The sequence below is a fragment of the Neofelis nebulosa genome, chromosome 9, assembly GCF_028018385.1.
Source record: "Neofelis nebulosa isolate mNeoNeb1 chromosome 9, mNeoNeb1.pri, whole genome shotgun sequence".
NCBI classification, from domain to species: Eukaryota; Metazoa; Chordata; class Mammalia; order Carnivora; family Felidae; genus Neofelis; species Neofelis nebulosa.
The window spans coordinates 129,757,405-129,774,374 of NC_080790.1; the positions used below are offsets into that span (position 1 = coordinate 129,757,405).

General features: G+C 47.8%; 1 long non-coding RNA gene across 3 annotated transcripts; it reads right to left on the reverse strand.

The window, feature by feature from the left end:
* Positions 1-4,902: 4,902 nt before the first annotated feature.
* Positions 4,903-15,711, reverse strand: LOC131485907 (uncharacterized). 3 transcript variants are annotated; one of them, XR_009249069.1, is made up of 5 exons: positions 14,541-15,711; positions 13,432-13,537; positions 7,538-7,739; positions 7,310-7,459; positions 4,903-5,581 (listed from the first exon to the last, which is right to left on the reverse strand). It is a non-coding gene; the product is annotated as an uncharacterized LOC131485907 (long non-coding RNA). The 3 variants fall into 3 exon arrangements; XR_009249070.1 differs by lacking the exons at positions 4,903-5,581; positions 7,310-7,459; positions 7,538-7,739 and adding an exon at positions 10,706-11,160 and having other exon boundaries at positions 14,541-15,514; XR_009249071.1 differs by lacking the exons at positions 4,903-5,581; positions 7,310-7,459; positions 7,538-7,739 and adding an exon at positions 12,863-13,272 and having other exon boundaries at positions 14,541-15,516.
* Positions 15,712-16,970: the final 1,259 nt, after the last annotated feature.

Below are 16,970 nucleotides of genomic sequence, written 5' to 3' on the forward strand. Positions count from 1 at the left end.
AAAAAAAAAAAGGAAAACCATTGTCTGTTATGAGGAGACTGGTAGCATAAATTGTGATCCACCAAATCATAGAATATTATGCAATAATAGGAAAAAGAATAATGATGTTCCCTACACATTGATACGGAAAAGTGTTAAAGTAACACTGATTGCTGTGTGGAAAAGCTACTGTGACAGTATCCACCTTGCATAAAAACAGTAGGAAAACAAACATGTGTGTGTTTGTATTTGTTTATGCATGCAAAAAGAAACTCCAGGGGCGCTTGGGTGGCTCAAACAGTTAAGGGTCTGCTTTCAGCTCAGGTCACGATCTCATGGTTCGTGGGTTCGAGCCCCGTGTCAGGCTCTGTGCTGACAGCTCAGAGCCTGGAGCCTGCTTCGGATTCTGTGTTTGCCTCTCTCTCTGCCCCTCCCCTAGACATGCTCTCTCTCTCTCTCTCTCTCTCTCTCTCTCTCTGTCTCTCTTTCAAAAATAAACATTAAAAAAAAAAGTAACTCCAAATGAACACATAAGAAATTAAAACACTAGTTACCTGTTGCAGGGGGAGGGGGACATATGAATTATCATCCACTTAGGGATTAAACGTAAAAACAATGAAAATACACATTACACACACACACACACACACACACCTAAATCAGTTTGTTTCTTCTCCACTTAAAAGCCTCCCAGAGCTGTCCCCTGACATCACAATAAAATCCAACACCTGACTGTGAGGCCTCCCAGCCTTGCATGATCAAGTACCAGCCTTTCCCTCCCAGCCCATCTGTTCACCTTTCCTCACCTCCTTCTACCTAGATGCTCATACAGTTGTGTGTCTCAAAAAACCAGCAGGTATGAAAAGGCATCCGCAAATCGGAACACTTACATGCAGCTGGTGGGAATGTAAAATGGTGCTGCCGCTTTGGAAAACATTGTGGCAGTTACTCAAGATGGTGAAACATAGTTACCATATGACCCAGCAATTTCACCCGGAGGTATATATACAAAAGAATGGAAAACACACATCCAGGAATGCCTAGGTGGCTCAGCCTGTTAAGCATCTGACACTTGATACTGGCTCAGGTCTTGATTTCAGGGTCATGAGTTCAAGCCCCGCATTGGGGTCCTCACTGGGTGTGGTGCCCACTTAAAAAAAAAACAAAACAAAAAAACCCAAAAATGTGTCCACACAAAAACTTGTACACAAATGTTCATAGCAGCATTAGTCATGCATTAGTCATACGGCTCCAGAGTGGAAACCTTCAGTGCAAATTACTAAGTGAAAAAGCCAATCGGAAAAGGCTGTATACTGTATGATTCCAATTATATGACATTCCAGGAAAGGCAAGACTATGGAGACAATATAAAGATGAGTGGTTGCCAGGGGTGAGGAGAGGGGGAGATGAAGAGAGCACAGAGAATTTTTAGGGCAGTGAGAATACTCTGTATGTTAACGATGGATATACGCCATTTCACATTTGTCCAAACCCATAGAATGTATAACTCCAAGAGTGAATGTTTAACTGTAAGGTAAACTGGGGACTGTGAATGACTATGATGGGTCAGTATAGATTCATCCTAATAGCAGAGGCTGTGCATGAGATGGGGCAGGGGGTATATGGGAAGTCTCTACCTCCCTTTCAATTTTGTTGTAAGCCTGAAACTGCTCTTAAGAGAACGCGATCTTAGGGCACCTGGCTGCCTCAGTGGGTGCAACATGCAACTCTTGATCTCAGGGTTGTGAGTTTGAGCCTCATGTTGGGTGTAGAGATCACTTAAAAATAAAATTAAAAAAACAACAAGATCTTAAGAGTGCACGCACACACACACACACACACATACACACACACTTACCCCAAGACAGAAAAAGACATGTATATGTTTAACGTTTATTCATTTTTGAGAGAGAGAGAGAGAGCATGAGCAGGGGAGGGGCAGAGAGAGAGAGGGAGACACAGAATCTGAAGAAGGCTCCAGGCTCTGAGCTGTCAGCAAAAAGCCTGACGCGGGGCTTGAACTCACAAACCGCGAGATCATGACATGAGCCACTCAGGGGCCCTGAAAAAGACATAATTAAACAAAAAATTATTGAATGAGTTATTGATGGAAGTGAAACTGAAGGCCACCTGTAGCCAAACCAGATGGCAAGCCAGGAGGAGCAAAGTGCCAGTCCGAAAGACCGAGTGAGGGAGGGAAAGGCAAATCCCAGTGTGCCCTTCCTTCTCCACCACCCCCCACCCCACTTCCCCGCCCTCCACCTCTCCTGCCCACATACACGCCTTTTCTCTGAAACCCTTCTCACCCTCCTAGGCTCACATACACCTACACCTACACACCTGCCAGCCTCAACTCAGACTTCACCTCCACCAGGAAGCTTCTGTGATAGAGGTTACAGCTCACACTAGAGCCCAGGGGAGGGACCAAGGTGGTGAGTCGGGGCAGCAGGGAGGAGGTCAGTGTGGCTGGAGTGGAGCTGGGGGGAGCTGGAGGAAAGAGATCAGAGGTAATCTGATCAGGGAGGGTGATCACAGAAGACCTTATGGATCATAGTAAGGCTTTTACTCGAATGAGGTGGGAGCCACGGGTATTTTGAGGGACACCGGCTGGCTTAGGATTCCTTTGCTTCTGGAGAGTGGTTGGTGACAGCAGAAGCAAGAAGCAACACCCTCAATCAGAATTGGGGCGCCTGGGTGGCTCAGTCAGTTAAGCGTCCGACTTCGGCTCAGGTCACGATCTCGCGGTTCGTGAGTTCAAGCCCACGTCGGGCTCTGTGCTGACAGCTCAGAGCCTGGAGCCTGCTTCCGATTCTGTGTCTCCCTCTCTCTCTGCCCTTCCCCCCATTTGCAATCCTTGTGTGTATCTCTCTCTCTCTCAAAACTAAACAAACATTAAAAAATAAAAATAAAAAAATGCAGGTAAGTGTAAAAAATGTCTTTAATGATCACCCTGTGCCATCTGCTAGCATCTTTATCCAAAGCACCCATTCCCACGACCTACCACCACCCGCTGGAACAAAACCCCCAAGAGGGCAGGGAGTTGGGTCCATTGTATCCGTAGCTGAGGTCCCAGTGTAAGGATAGTGCCTGGCACAGAGTAAGTGCTCAATAAACACCTGCTCAAAGAATAAGCGATATTCTGCAATCCTTCCTCTCTCCATGTCAGGGTAATTGCTATTATCAATTTGACTTTTTTTTTTTTTATTCCAAGTTAGTTATTGCATATGCAGTAGTTTCCCTCAGTTTGGCTTTTTTTTTTTTTTTTTTTTTTTTACCCATCCAGACCAGCATCATCCGATAGAATGTACTAAAGTGATGGAGATATTCTATACCTGCACCGTCCAATATGCTAGCCGCTAGCCACTGGCCACATGAAGCTACCGAGCCCTTGAAGGGTGGCTGATACCACTGAGGAGCTGAATTTTAAATTTTAGTTAATTTTAATGACTTTACATTTAAATGTAAATAGCTGCCCGTGGCTAGTGACAGCTGTAGCAGACTACTGCTCTTCAGGATGGGTTTCCTGTGCATTTGCACATGTACGTTACCGATAGACGGCTTTGCATTTTTGTGTTTTGCGTAAGTTTTCAGGCTTTTTGTATCCTTCTGCTTCTTGGTTTTTGTTTTTTGTGTTTTTCTGGCTGAACACTAGATTTTAGAAGTTTTTCCTATCAGGCCACACAGCTCTGCTGCACTCTCTTTTAACTGCTGCACAGGATTCTATAGTGTGGATGTGCCATAATTGGTTCAGCCATTTCCTACTGAGAGATATTTAGATGGTTTTCAATCCGTCACTATTAAAAGTCACACTGCAATGAATATTACTATCCATATCTTCCTGGGCATAAAAATGACCTTTCTCTTTTGAAAATTGACAATAATAGTTATTGTTGTAATAATAACTGCTTGTACTTATTCAGCCTTTATTATATGCCAGGCATTGTACTGAACCTTTTCCTTGTATTAAATGATTCAAATCCTATTTCAGTCTGATAAGGGAGGTTTTGTTATTCTCTCTGCAGTACAGATGCAGAAACTGGGCACAGAGAGGTTCAGTAATTTTCCCAAAGTCACACAGCCAGGAAATGGCAGAGCCAGGATGTGAGCTCAAGGAGTTGCCTCCAGAGTTGCACATCCAGTCTCAGTTTTCCTAGCCCCTGCAAACTACTCTGCAAAGGGTAGGGAGGTAGTGCCAGTGTCCACACAGCCACGGGTCCTTCCCACCAGGGTGAAATGTCATCCTAGGGATCTCTTTTCTGGGGTGAGACCCTGGGATCCTCATTCTAGGGTCAGTCACACATCCCTGGAAACTGGAAACCTGGCGGGGCCACGCTGCTATCTGGGTCTGTCTGGGCAGCAGCAAACTCCTGCTGATACGTCCTGTGTCTTCCTCCCGGGCTGGTGTGAGCTCCGAGCGGTATGGAGACAACAGCAAGAGAGAGACAGTGCTAGCAGCCGGCAGACTTATGCAATCCGGTGATACAGGCCGACTGGCTGATTGGAAACAAACAGGAAAGGAGTCAGGCAGAGCTTCCTGGAATCCAGGTCTAGGAGCTGCCGAAAGCAGGCCTCTTCTCTTAGGAACAATTGAATGTCACTGGGGTAACTGGACTCTGCTGGCAACAGAGGCCTCCTGCCCACGGCCTCACAGAGCGGCCTGTGTGAGCCCGGCCGGGCTCCAGAGGGAAAAAGGGCCTGGCAAAGTGCCCTGTGAGGCCATCTGAGGAGACACTGCAGTCTCTCATGCTGGACCGGCCTCTGCTGTAGCCAGGCTGACGGGCCACAGGCGTGGGGATTCCCAGGGCGAGTCTCAGGCACAGAGACAGCTCGCGGGGAGGGCCCTAGCCCAGTGGCCAGGCCCTGAGCTCAGGAGGCAGGACGCCTGAAAAGCAGAGACAGTAGGTATCCATCCGCTCTTTATGTGAGAACCGCTGTTATCGTGCCAAACACAGGGCAGGAAGCGCAGTGGCTTCAGACATTTCTGGAACCGGCGTCTGAAAAGTCACCTGGAATTGTGGCATCTGTGTTCTGTGTTCCTTTACCACTCTGCCCACAGATTCCTTCATCTCTGCTCTCTGCTTCTCCTCCCTCTCTCTCTCCTTCCCCAAGCCCATGACCAAATATGGCTGCCTCACAGCACCTGAGGGTGCACCCATCCCGTAAGCAACAGCTCACGGAAATCACTAGATCATAACCCCAAAATCTCAGGAGAGAGGATCCAGTTGGCTCAGTTAATCAGGTCCCCGTCCTTATCCAGTCAACTCCGGCTGGAGGGTAGGGTTGTGCAGGTGTAAGCATGACTCCCTAGGGTGCCCACACCTGTTCCAAAGAGAGGGGTCACCATGGACCGGCCCAACCCCACGTAATGTGTCCGTGATGCTCTGTACCTGAAGGAGACAATCCACAGAGAGATGGGAGCCAAGTTGCAGAAGCTGTGCCAGCAGCCAGGAATTTGTTTCCTCGGGACGAGACCGAGTCCTGCCTCTGGGGAAAGGCTGAGGCTGCTTGCCAGAGCACAGGACCCAGCTGTTGGGTGGGGCTCTGCAGGGCCCGGAGGAGCATCCTACCAGAGCCTCATTCCGGCAGGAAGCCACAAGAACATCTGCAGGAAACCGAAATCATGACAATATAAAATGGTGCTACGAGTAATCCTTAGTCAGGGGTACTGCAGGCTTCGGGCAGGTATTGTACATGCTTCACATTTTTAATCCTCACGAGGGTACAATAGATTAGGTCTCATGCTTATTTACAGAACACTTGTCGAATGACTTAGCACTAACTGATCACTTGTCTCCTTTGTCCATTTAGTCCTTCACTCACTCCGTGAACGGATATTTAACGGAAGTCAACTCTATACCAGACATATGTGTGTTGCTGGGTGTTGGGGCCACAGTGGAGAGCAAAAATGATCCTGCCCTCACAAAGGCTGGAGCCTCTGAAGGACCGATAGCCACTAAGTAGCCACAGAGGGAAGGGAACAGCATCCTAGCACAGGGAAGAACATGTGCTAAGGCCCCGTAGGGGGAGGGAGGGTGTGAGGCAGCAGGAATGCTGTTAGACTAATGTAAACCAGGTAGACAGAGAAACAAGCGATTTACGACAGCTAACTCTCTGAGCCCTTACGATCCCGTGAGATTGTTTTTAATCTTACTTTGAGAGGAAGAAGAGAGGGTGAGAGAGAAAGAGAGAAAGAATCCCAGGCAGGCTACACACACCGTCAGCACAGTGCCCAGCGTGGGGCTCGATCTTACGAACCATGAGATCATGGCCTGAGCCCAAATCACGAGTCAGACCCTTAACTGATGAGCCACCCAAGCATCTCAATCCTGTGAGATTTTTTAAAATATCACTTTGAAGATGAGGAAACTGGGGCACAGAGAAGGTGAGTAACTTGCCCAAGAACACACAGCTCCATCAGCAGTGGGAGAACCGGGGTTAGAACCCAGGCCTCTTCGACTGGAATCCCAAGCGGCTCTAATCTTTAGTAAAGAAGGAGACATTCATCCAGTGGGAGCAGGTGTGTAGGACTATTTTTATTTGCAGCTGTAGCCACAGGATTTGTGGTTTCCATAACAGAGGGGAGAAGAGTGCATACAGCCTTTCTCAGCCACGGACAGGAATCCTTTCAGGCCCTTATTGATATTCGGCTGCAGGAGATGCCACAGGGAGACACGCAGACGAGCCAGCCCAGGGAGAGGAAGTGAGGAGACCGGCATTTATCCTGGAGGGGCCCGTTTCCCTTTCCGTTAGGGGAGAGTCCGTTAGAATGGAAGGAGCTTGGACTCTGCAGCCGGGCCAGCCAGCGTCTGTTTCAAATGACAGCCCCTGCCACCCACATGCTGTGTGGCCTTAGGCGAGTTACATCAGATCCTCCATTTATTTCCTTGTACAAGCAGGATAAAAGGACCCCAAAAAAGTAAGCCTCTCTGTCTCTCTTCCTTCCCTATCCCACTTCACCCAGGCCCCCCACCCCAGAATGTATGCATCATTGCTAGGTTCATATGTCACCTTCCAGATAAATTTTAAACCAGAGATACATGGATAGATAGATGATAGATAGATAGCTAGATAGCTGTACACCTATATATAATATATAGGGGCGCCTGGGGGGCTCAGTCAGTTGAGCGTCCAACTTTGGCTCAGGTCATGATCTCACAGCTTGTGAGTTCAAGCCCTGCGTCGGGCTCTGTGCTGACAGCTCGGAGCCCGGAGCCTGCTTTGGATTCTGTGTCTCCCTCTCTTTCTACGCCTAACCCTCCCTTACTGAACACCTGGTTGCTCAATCCCAAAGGCTCATTAGAATCACTCTCGATTTCTCTCTTTCACTCACTTGTTACATCCCGTCCAACAACCAGTCCTGCCTGGCTTTCCTGTAAACCCAGAGGTAGATCTGCCAAGAAGTGGATGAAGCATGAGTTCAGCACCCCTCAACTGGACAGCCCTTTCAGTGTGGGCACAGCGTCTTGTGATTCTGTAACACCTGCCAAGGGAAGGTGTTAGAACTACAGCCATCAAGACCACTGTCTCTCCAGCTCCCCTCCCCCCGCCCATTCCCTACCTCAGTGTCAGGTGACATGGGAGAGCCTTGGGCACTTGGACGGATCCGCTAAAAAAAGCTGAACTGGGGAGTCCACTCAGTGGGGTTTAGTGGACGTGATCACGAAGCTGTCCGTCTCTTTTAAGCACAGTGGAGGTATGGCCTGCCGTCCTGGCATAGCAGTGGCGTTCGGGACACTCTTATAGCCCACGTACCGACTCACCTAATACAGAGACACAAAGGTGCAGGGACAGATGTCATACCTCTAAGGAGGATGCAGCAGAGGGACAGAAAGAATCTGGATCTTCGACGATATCATTACTTTACCAAATGAACCAACTCTGAAAGTGTTCTATGAAAAGTCATACATTTGTACGTTAGATATTGGTTTTTTGGGATTTTTTTTTGTTTGTTTTTTAATTAAAAAAAATTTTTTTACATTTATTTTTGAGAGACAGAGCACAAGTGGGGGAGGGGCAGAGAGAAAGGGAGACACAGAATCCGAAGCAGGCTCCAGGCTCTGAGCCGTCAGCACAGAGCCCCACGGGGGGCTTGAACCCACCAACCGTGAGATCATGACCTGAGCTGAAGTCGGACGCCTAACCGACTGAGCCACCCAGGAGCCCTGGTTGGATAGTGTTTTGTACTTAGAGCCAAATCATCTCAATAGATACAATGATATATGCTTATATACATCTAAGGTTTACCTGGAAGGGGATGTGCAAAACCGGAATCCCTAGATGCCTCCTGGGATGGGGACAGGAGTCAGTGGGAAGCGGATGAGAGGGAGACTCACGTTTCCCGGATATTTTTATTCTACTTGAATTTCGTTTACTTTGGGTCAGCTTTTCCTATCTCAAGAACTAGAAAATAAAACTTCAAAAGTCGGTGGAACACTTGAATTTTACATTTCTTTTAGTGTATGAAATAAATAAATTTAATCTGACAAGACTGGTCCTTGCTGAAATAGTCTCCAAGAGGCTGTTAGGATGGTGAAAGAAGAAATGTTGACAAGTTCAGTTACTTAAGGGTCAGAAGGTGATCTGGGACCCAGCACGCAAAGCTCAAGGGACATTCAGAATTTTTCCCGCCTGCTTTCCCGCCACTGAGCAGCTCAGCCAACCCAGCCTGATGTTCCCAAGGATTTCCAGGAAACTAACACCGGCCACACCCCTGGGAAGTTCTTTTGGATGACTGTTTCAAATGCATCAGGCTCCTTCCTTTTTAAAGACAGTAGAGAAAATGTTGCTGACTAGCCAAGGAACCTGGAAGATGGTTTTGCCATCTGTTTTAGAAGTCAAGGGGTGGAATTTTTTTTCAAGGTCACACAAAGTCAATAGATGCCAGCCAGGAGGGAGTCATCAAGGATTTCCCCGTCTGCCTGTGTGTACTTGGCCCCTTCATGTTCCCGGTTTGCCCAGGGTTCCTTATCTCCTCCAAGAGGCTTCCCTGATTTTCAATGTTAGCAAGGGGAGGACCTGTATGAAAAAATGACCCTGACATTCAAAGTCCATGAGTCCAGAGAACAGCTGCATTCTATAGCCCCTTTTGTGGAGATTTACAGTGCATAATAGATGAAAGTCTCTGGAAAGTTCTGTTGTAAAGAAAACCACTTAAAAAAATTTTTTTTTCCTCATCAATAAAATGAGGATACTAAAAGGACCCATCTCACGGAGTTGTCATGAGGATTGAGAGCACAAGTCCACAACCTCTTATCAGAAATCAGTGTTTCAAAATTTAGATACTTCTAGATTTTAGAAAAGCCATGTTGTCTATGTTCCACATATTTTAGAGCCATCCCATAATCAAACATATTGATATGAAACATATGAATACGGATTCACATGAAAAGGGTTTGACAAGATTATAAATAACCTCAGATCAGCTCAGGGTTTGCTCCCAAATGAGTTTGGGGTGCCAAATTTGTGGGAAACTGTTGGTTTTCACAAATGTAGATAAAGGAATGGGGGCTTAGAACAAAAATAATTACTAACATTTATTGAGCATTTGTTTGTTTATTCATTTATTTATTTTAAAGATTTTCTTTTTAAACAATCTCAACACCCAGCGTGGGGCTCCAACTCAGAACCCCGAGATCAAGAGTCACATGCTCCACCAACCGAGCCAGCCAGGCTCTCCCTTGAGCATTTATTTGAGTCAGGCAATGTTCCGAGCACTTCACATTTAACGAAGTGAATCCACAGGACCCCAAGTGATAGATAGATACTATTGTATCGCCCCATTAGGCAGAGGAGAAGACTGAGGCATACAGGGGCTAAGGAACTCACTCAAGCAGCAGAGCTGGGATTAAATGAGATTATGAATACGAATGGTTTATCACAGTGCCCGGCACATAATCACCATTCCATCAATGGTGGCTATTTTTACCTTACTAATATCATCCTCATCGATGGTGGAAGAATTATGATTGATTCTCATCTTCTTCTCTGCACATATGTGAAATTTCCCATTTTGCTATAATGAAAATATTCTATGTGTGAGAAAAAATGTTTTTCTAAAGGTGAAACTCAATTTCTGAATTGAGCCTAATCTCTCAATGGTTCTTCTGATTCCTTCTGTCAAACTTGATGCTGCCCCTGGGCAGAAATGGATTGGTCACCTCAAATTTGACTTCTTTGGGCATAGCCAGGCCAGACACTGGGCACCCTATGACAGTCCTGGAGGGGCACAGCTTCAAGAACTTGCTAGTTGCCTGTGAAGAGCGCAGCGAGCTGACAGCCTCCAGCTGCAACGTCTTAAGGATCTGTCTCAACTTTCAAGCCAAGGCCATGATCTTCCTGAGTTGCCCCAGGTCAATGACTGAGTATGGCGGGACACCAGGGCTGGCCATCTTGCCCAGCGTGGGGCTCCTCTAACCAACAATCTTTGCTCCGGAGCCCCCCGTGGAGTTGACAAGGACTTTGCGGACCTGCATTGAAGTGAGGCCCCCTTGATCAATTCTGTTTTCTCTCATATTTATTTTTCACAAGCAGAACACCTCTCCTACCTTCTACAAACCTCACTCCGTCTGACACACTGCCCCTTGCTACCCCAGAGGCATTCCCACCCCGCTTCCACATCTTCCCTGCCCAGAGAACCTTGATTTGGGGCCCAGCTAAGGGGTAGAAATCCCTTGATCTTTGGAGGGTGGCTGGCTCTCCAGCCCCAGCAGATAAATCATGACCCATCTTAAGTAAAAGTGCACATTCTCCTTAAGCAATGATTGGTCCAGAATGGGCATATGATCCGGCTCTCAGCCAATGAAAGGTCAGGGGAAATCTGAGGATCCACTTCATTAATAATATAGAGCTTCAAGGGGGTGAAAGCCTTTTGTCCCCCCATCCCTTCCTTCCTGCTTTGATCGGTGTCCTGTGATCAAACGTTCTATGATGCAGCAGTAGCTGGGATGGGCATGAGTCTGAGGCCAAAAGCCAACCACTGGAGATGATGTAGCGGAAAGATAAGCCTGGGTCCTTGACACATCAAAACAACTTTGGAGCTGCCGACCTCCAGACATTTTGTTATAAAGGATAATTCCACCTCTTCTTCGGTTAAGCCACGGTCAGTCAGGCATGCTGTCACCTGCAGTTGAAAATATCGTAACCGGTGCGGTCACTTTCCCCATGCTCTATTGCCCAGATTGCCTGGGGAAATAGAAGGAAAGGAAGGAGAAGGAAGGAAACCAAAGTTAGCAAACCCTCGAAGATGCAGGGCTCAGGGTTGCCGTAGAGGTATTTGGACTTTTGCTGGAAGGGTGACATCAGAAAATCCTCCCATCTCCAACTTGCTAACACCTCTGTATGACACGTCCCTCCCCCTGCTTCAAATCCTTCCATGACTTCCCTTGCTCCTAGGACAGAGTTCAAACTCCTTGTTATAAAGACCTGCAAGGACCCTGGCATCGCCCTGACCCTCTTTATCTCATACTTAGGCTCCAGTCAGACTGATCTACTTTTAGCCCTCCAATATCCGATTTCACCTCTAGGCATTTGCATGTGCTAATTCTTCTGCTCTTTCCCCATTTCAACTGGCTCTCTCTTTACTATTTAGGTCTCAGCTCAAACGTTGTCTACTCCAGGAAGACTTCCTTGATTTCTAGACCGGATCCAGTAAACCCTTGCATCTCTCATTGTACCTTATGTTTGCTTCTATTAAAACACTCACTAAGGGGTGCCTGGCTGGCTCAAGTTGGAAGAGCATGCGACTCTTGATGCCAGGGTTGTGAGTTCGAGCCCCATAACGGGTGTAGAGATTATGAAAACAAATGAACTTAAAAAAAGAAACACTTGTCAGACCAGTTTTGTAGTTGTTCTGTTCTCATGATTGGAGAACTTGTCTTTGCTTTCCACTATTCCACTCCTAGCTAGTCCTGCTGGCCAAAAGCTGTCTTAGGCCCAGGCAGACTCACAGAGGTAACTACTTCCCGTAGATCTCTCCATTAACTCCCTACAGAGCCTGACGTGGGGCTTGAACTCACGGACCGAGAGATCACGACCCGAGCTGAAGTCGGACGCTCAACCAACAGAGCCACCCAGGCGCCCCAAGAAATATTGTTTTTTAAAAAAGAGAGTGAGACAAGGGGGTGGGGAGAGTATTATTCAAAAATTTCAAAGTCACACAAGACAAAGAAAGACTGATGCTCCAGATGAAAGGAAATTAAAGAGACATGACAACTAAATGCAATATCTGACCCTAAACGGACTGGTTCTTGTGCTGGAGGAGAAAAAACACTTTAGGACATTTTTGGATCAATTAGCAAAATTGTATATTATTGTATATAATTGTATATTATTGGAATTAGTAAAATTTGTATATTATTGGAATGCAAATGGTAGAAAAGGTAGATTAAAGATTTTTTATCAATAATTTTAAAGTGTGAAGGTTGAGGGGCGCCTGGCTGGCTCCGTTGGGTGGAGCACGTGACTCTTGATCTCGGACTCTTGAGTTCAAGCCCCACATTGGGCGTAGAGATTACTTAAAAATAAAACGTTAAAAGGAGCGCCTGGGTGGCTCAGTCGGTTAAGCGTCTGACTCTTGATTTCAGCTCAGTTCATGGTCTCACAGTTTGTGGGATCGAACCCCGTGTCACACAGCCTGCTCGGGATTTTTCTCTCTCCCTCTCTCTCTGCCCCCTCCTGCTCATGCTTTCTCTTAGGTGTTCTTTGTCCCATTTTTATTCATCCAACTCTTCTGTAGGTTTGATATTATTAACAAATAAAAAAAAATTCAACACAAAAATTACAACGTTAGAGGCCAAACTCCTAGGTTAGCCCCGTCTTAGCCTCTACATGGTAAACGCTTGCACAGGGCTTCAGGAAACCTTCAGACTAACAAGGAAGTTTACACAATTCAGCCCAGAGTGGTGGGGTCCTGATGAATTATTAATGCTTATTCAGCTGCAAGAGCCTCACGAGGAAAGAGTCAAAGAGGAAAGTGGGAGAAGCCTGACCGGCTGTAGGAGCAGAACAATCTCAGAGAAGTGGCAGCCTTTTTTGTTCTGCCTTCTGTGCTTTAAACGTCTAAAGTCTGCAGGTGGATCCGTTAGGGCACGTTTGGGCTGCAGGTAACCTGACACTCAGGAGAGCCTTAAATGTCGATCTTTATTATCTCAGGTAACAATAAGTCAGTAAGTAAAATGTTTTGGGACTGGGAAGTTCGGCATCTCAGTATTAGGGCAACGGGCCAGTTTCTCGAGGATTCCCTCGGCCATTCCCTTAGAGTCTCAAAGTAAGTGTTGTAGCTCCAAAAGTCACGTCCTAGTACAACCATGTCCAAAGAATGGAGGAATATATGTATGAAAGAAAAGGGGTTGGGGAGAAAACTTGTCTCTTTTAACAGAAAGGAGAATCCTACCCAGAAGCCCTCAGCACACTACCCCTGCTGCCTCGTTGGCCAGGATTGGGTCCCATGCTTACCCCAAGACTAGGTCAAAGGGAGACAGGATTCCCATGCTGGCTTAGACCAAACAGAATTCATCCGCTGGGCCTTGCACGCTGCTCCTTGGTCCCGCAAAATTCGGTTCTGATGGCCAGGAAGAAGGGAAAAGAAGCAATCAACAGAGCCTGCTTTATGGTTTTGGTTATTTCCTGAGTAGGAGCCTAATATTCTCCTTTTGTGATCTGAACCAAAGAATAACTTGGAGCCACAAGGGTGCCAAGAAGCCCAGAGCCCTCAAGATACATGGCCTACACCAGGGACTCCACACTGACCACAACCGGCCTTGCCTGTCCAGAATTCATTCCCCCATGTTTGCACACACCGATCAGTACTTCTTCAGGGAACCTCCTCTCCCTGTGTCCAGGTGGGGCCATCCCTACCCCAACAGGCATGTGACCAGACCTGCACAATCTGAATGTCACCTTCCTTTGGTGACAGTGACTGGTTCAGAGACAGACCATGTCCTAAGTTAGTCCAATCCGAGTGGATGCTGGAACTACAGTAGGGTTTTCAGGAAATGACCCTCCTTTTCCCACCGGACTTGTACCCAGCAGAATGCAGGCCTGGAGCCCCACTTGCCATCTTGTCAAGTGGAGTCTGACAACGGAGCCAACGCACTGAAGAGAAAAGGCAAGAGATGGCAAGAGACTGTCTGGCGACCTCATCTGAGTTCGTGAATCCAGCTAGGCCTAAAGCCAGAACTCTTCGGTTACTTCAGCCAGTCCTTTTTCAGTTACTTCAGCCAATAAACTGCCTCTTTTGCATAAGCCAGTTTCAAAAGGGTTTTCTTCACTTAAACAAAGGAGTCCTAAGTTTCTTAACCTTTGGAGAAGCGTGTTTGAAAGACAAATTCCCGGGTCTGGTCCTCAAAGGTTATGACTGAGTCCCCCCCGGGGCTGGGGCCTGAGACTCCACTTTGGAACGAGGTCCTCCAAGGCCCCCCTCGAAGGTGGTCCTGCTCACCACAATCTGAGACTCTAGGACCTTGGGGAAGGACGGCCTGTTTTCCTAACTGGGGGTAAAAGGAAACCCAGATCTTTCGATCACAAAGTCCAGCTACCTTCTTGGCACAGAGTCGGGGAAATACCTTTCATTCTTTCCCAATGACTCTGGAGTTGAGGAAATGAAAAGTAGTTGATTTCTCAAACAGGTTATTCCGCCACCTTAAACGTTGGTAACTCCCCTTGCTCCACGATGTTGCTAAAGCAACTCAGAACACTCAGGCAAGAACGATTTCCCGGCCAAACCCAGGGACTGCAAACCCTGTCACTCGAGGGGCCAGATAGGGAGGGCAAACCCGAGGAGCTATGGGAAATAGGCCTGCCTGTGGGGAGCAGGAGAGCTCAGGATGGACCAGGCTAATAAACGGCACTTAAAATTATACACTGCGCTGGAACCAGGGATGCACTAAGGCCACCTGGATCTGATTTCGCTTCCTCAGCTCAGCACCAGTATCCTCTGAGGCGGCTTCATCCTCAGAGAACACCGGCCCCCAACCTAACATCCCAAGAGTTTGGGGACCGCAGCAGAAAAAGGTTCATGTTCCCAATCGTCTCGGTGGAAGTCCAGGAAGAAGCTGTCATTGGCCTGGTTGGGGGTCACGTGACGACCCCTGAACCAATCGCTGTAGCCAAAGAGGTATGGTGGTGTGATTGGTCAGCTCCGAGTCATGTGCCCATCCCTGGAGTTGGGGGATGGGGTCAGTCTCGTTTTAACCGCATAGACAGAGACCCGGAAGTGGGGGAGAGAGTCGCGTGCCTTAGCTTGGGTTCCCGGACGAGGAGACCCTGACACAAAGATCTCGAGTACAAGTAGATTACTTGGGAGACGATCCCAGGTGGCACCATTTGGAGCTTGAGGGAATGAGACAGGGAAAAGAAGGCAGTCGATGGAGGGTGTGTTTTCACCCAAGTTACTACTACAGTCAATCGGAGCTTAATCCCATCGGGGAACTCTGGGAGCCAGCATAGAACGTAAGCCTCAGAGTTACCCCATTTTAGGGTTGAAAGCGCTAAGAGGTTTAGCTACCAGCGCCTGTCGATCCTTGTTGGAGAGCTGCTCCCACTGGCGTTAACTGCCAATTGCATAATTTTAAGTATGCAAGAGCAAACTGGTCCCTGGTGACCTAAGAAAGTCCTCGAACATGGACTGTTAGAACAGCGGCTAGGTCAGGAGATTGGAAATGGGCAGTTCGAGCAGAGTGACCAGCCACCCCAGTTGGGGACAAGAAGGGTTCTGGTCAATGGTAAAACCCGACTGCAGGATTTGTGGCCAATCCCACGTCGCCTGAGACCCCAACTCCAGTTTAAGAAGTTTATCCTCTGTACTGTCTCCTCTTCCTAACAACCTTCTCTTTCCCTGGATTAACTCCTCTTTGGCTAAAAGACGGCCGGGGCTTCTGCCTATGCTCTGTCCTGGTTGTTGGACCTCCTCGGCCCCCAGCTGTGCCCTGCCTCCTGGGAACCCCAGTGATGCCAGAAGCTCTGTCCAGCTCCCCAAATCCCCCATGTCCTACCATTTTGTTTTTCGATCATCTCAGCCCTGGGAGTCCAGGGCTTGCAGAGCTAAAAATGAAGAATCAGAGTAGAGAAGGCACGTGCCGGTGTTTCTCACAGAAACAAAGTCAGGACTCAAACTCCTGGCCCAGGTGTTTCCCTCTGTACCCCTCAAAATCCTTAGTGTCTGTCATTCAGCTAACTAGACATTTCTCCAGAGCTGAGATAAAATCCTCCCACATGCCCCTGTGCTCAGCAGGGGGCAGAGGGCATGGCGTGTAATGTGGTCTCAAGAAACACTCTGCAAAATACCTCTAGGGTCCTCTTCCCTCTAGCTCCCAAATGATCTCAGGGACTACTGCTCGACTTGTCCAAACACAAGTTATCCCTTCCGTTCCCCAAGCCTGTCCCCCACCACCCCAGACAGCTGGAGGTGGCTTTTAGTGTTTGTTTATTTATTTAGTTATTTTGGAGAGAGAGAGGCAGAGAGCAAGCAGGGGAGGGGCAGAGAGGGAGACAGGAGACAGAATCCCAAGCAGGTTCTGTGCTGCCAGCACAGAGCCCAATGCGGGGCTTGAACTTGCAAACAATGAGATTTTGACCTGAGCTGAAATCAAGAGTCAGAAGCCCAGCCGACTGAAGTACTCAGGCTCCCCTGGAGGTGGCTTTTACCCCAATAACAACAGGATCCTGGAGAAACCTTACATCTGCACTATCGACATTTGGGGACAAATGACATTGGGGGGTATCCTGTCCTGTGCCCTGGGGGATGTGGACCAGCATCGTTTGGCCTCCACCTACTAGATGCCCCCACTATTGTGATGATCACAAATGTCCCTGACACTGCCAGATGTCCCCTAGGAGACAAAGTCACCGCTGGTTGAGGACCACTGATAGAGACCATGGATGTTTCCTGACTATTCTATGAAGGATAGCCATAAGCAACTGAGAAAATACGGTCATTTTCATCGAGCTGTAGATACCATCTACGTAACAACCTCAAGCCCGTCACACAAACGCAG